Raw genomic sequence first — 2,846 nt, forward strand, 5'->3', positions numbered from 1 at the left:
TCAGCTACTGGCACAAGGGTGTGTGGAAACATTTCAAATAATTGAGAATGGGTGTCAGGACAACTGGTTATGCATTTAAAAAAATAAGATATATCTGGCAACAGGACAAAACTCCATATCTACAAAAATGGTGCAAAACTTAGCTGGTCATGGGGGCGCACATCTTTAGTCCCAGCTACCCAGGAGGCTGAGGCAGGAGGATCACTTGAGTCCAGGAGGCAGAGGTTGCAGTGAGCCGAGATCGCTCCAGCCTGGGCAACAGAGCAAGACCCTGTCTCAAAAACAAACAAACAAACAAAACAAAAACAGAACAAAAAACAAAACAACAACGTCACACCATTCAAAAATAAATTAACTCCTTCTGACTGGTATGGACCAAGTTCGGAAGCAGCAAGCAGGGTGAGGCCAATGTGGCCAGGAATGCATAGCTGGAGGCACACAGGAGGCAGACAGCATGGCAGGGACATTTGTTATTTACAAGGGTATTACAAGAAAATTAGGAAATATATTGAGGATGGTGAGAATGGGTTTGTCTGTGTTGGAGAAGGGAGAAGCCTAAACTGAACCTTATGGTGCTGGGTTGGAGAAATCAGTGTGTTTTGTATGTCTATTTCCTGGTTTTGATGCTTGTGCTGAGTTTAGGTAAGATAATGCCCCTGTTTTTAGGAAATACACACTGAAGTATTTAGAGTTAAGGGCTTCGTTTCCTCAATTACTCTCAAATGCATCAGAAAAAATATCTAGCATGTATATAGTGTATATAGGTAGGGTGGAGGAGAGAGAAGAGATGAAGCAAATGTGATGAAATGATAACAATTGGGGATCAAGGTGAAGACATTATGGGAGTTCATTGTGCCATTCTTGCAACTTTTCTGTAAGTTTGAACTTATTTCAAAATATAAAGTTTGAAAAATAAATTCCAGATGTATCAAAGCTAAATAATTCTCTTTCTTGGAACCTATCCCCCCAAATACTCTCGCGTATATACAAATATATGAGTCCTTATTTCAACATTCTTGATCATAAAGAAAAGTTAGATATATAGGAATATGCTTCAGTAGGAAATGGTTTGATAAATTGTAAAATGTTTATACCATGGAATGTTGTGTAGGCCTTAAAAAGAGTGGCAGGGCACGGTGGCCCACATCTGTAATCCCAGCACTTTGGGAGGCTGAAGCAGGTGGATCACGAGGTCAGGAGTTTGAAAGCAGCCTGGCCAGTATGGTGAAACCCTGTCTCTACTACAAATATAAAAATTAGCTGGGCTTGGTGGCACATGGCTGTAATTGCAGCTACTCAGTAGACTGAGGCAGGAGAATCACTTGAACCCGGGAGATGGAGGTTGCAGTGAGCCGAGATCATACCACTGTTCTCCAGCCTGGGTGACAGAGTGAGACTCTGTCTCAAAAAAAAAAAAAAGAATAAAGTAGACCAGGCACAGTGGATCACACCTGTAATTTTAACACTTTGGGAGGCTGAGGCAGGAGGATCGCTTGAACTCAGGAGTTTGAAACCACCCTGGACAACATAATGAGAACCCATCTCTACAAGAAATTTTAAAAAATTAGCCAGGCCTGGTGGTGCACACCTGTAGTCCTAACTACTCAGGAGGCTGAGGTGGGAGGATCACTTGAACCCAGGAGGTTAAGACTGCAGTGAGCTGTGATTATGCCACAGCATTCCAGCTCTAACCTGGGCAACAGAGCAAGATCCTGTCTCAAATAAATAAATAAATAAATAAACAAACAGAATAAGTAAGATTTATATGTACTGACATGGAAAGATCTTGAAAATATAGTTAAACGCAAAAACAAGTGGACCAATAGAATATGATCCCATTTATGGTTTTTTTTTTAAGTTTTAAAAAAATTGCTATGGGGTAGCATGTGTGTGCACATACATGTGTGTCTGTGCTTACACACATAGAAAATGGTCTGAAAGAACACACATTAAGAATCTGCTGAGCTCGCATGTGCGGGAGATGGGGCCCCGTGGCTTCCCCCTGCGCCTCCAGGCCACCCAAGTCCGCATCTGCCCTGTGGAGTTCAACCCCCACTGCGTGGGCCTATGATACCCAAGGTGGAGTGGGCGGTATTCCTGGAGGTGGCTGATAACTTGCGCCTGCTCCAGGTGCCTAAAGGGCCGGTTGAGGGATATGAGGAGAACGAAGAGTTTCTGAGGACCACGCACCATCTGCTGCTGGAGGTGGAAGCGATGGACAGCACCTTGCAGGGCCCGGAGTCTGGACGTATGTTCCCCATCAGCCACAGGATCCCCAACATGCTGCTGAGTGAAGAGGAAATTGAGAGTTGATTGTGCCAGGCGCCAGTTTTTCTTGTTATGACCATGTGTATTTTTGTTGATGTATGCCATTTCTGAATTCTGCCATGCATGTCCCCAACCCTTGAGCCAATGACACACCAAACACACAGTGTTCTTGAGCTCAATGGTGTATACATATTTTTCTCATGAAAGGTTCAAAACCAAAAAAAAATAAAAAAAATAAAAAAAAAAAGAACACACATTAAACTGTTAGCAATGGTTAACTCTAGAGGAGGAGAATGGTACTATTCTTTCCAATTTTTCCATAGTGGCCATGTAATCCTTTAATTACCAGTTGAAAAACAGCCTAAGTACAAAAAGGCAGGAATATGTACAATACATTCTCAAAAGATTTCCCCTCAAGTTGATCACAATATTTAGTGTTGGGAATTATCTTTATATATGTGTAAAATTCCTAGTCCAGATCCCACATATAGGGAATCGGCCTTCCAATGGACTGTGCCTGGGTACACTTTATCATTCACTTAACAGAGGATTAGGCAGCCTGCTGAGCCACTCCCTAC

At 42.6% G+C, this 2,846-nt stretch overlaps 1 pseudogene; it reads left to right on the forward strand.

The window, feature by feature from the left end:
- The first annotated feature begins 1,863 nt into the window (after positions 1-1,863).
- LOC117067452 lies at positions 1,864-2,451 on the forward strand (annotated as a pseudogene).
- The last annotated feature ends 395 nt before the right edge of the window (positions 2,452-2,846 follow it).

Source organism: Trachypithecus francoisi, unplaced genomic scaffold, assembly GCF_009764315.1.
Source record: "Trachypithecus francoisi isolate TF-2019V2 unplaced genomic scaffold, Tfra_2.0 Lachesis_group20, whole genome shotgun sequence".
In the NCBI taxonomy this organism is placed as follows: domain Eukaryota; kingdom Metazoa; phylum Chordata; class Mammalia; order Primates; family Cercopithecidae; genus Trachypithecus; species Trachypithecus francoisi.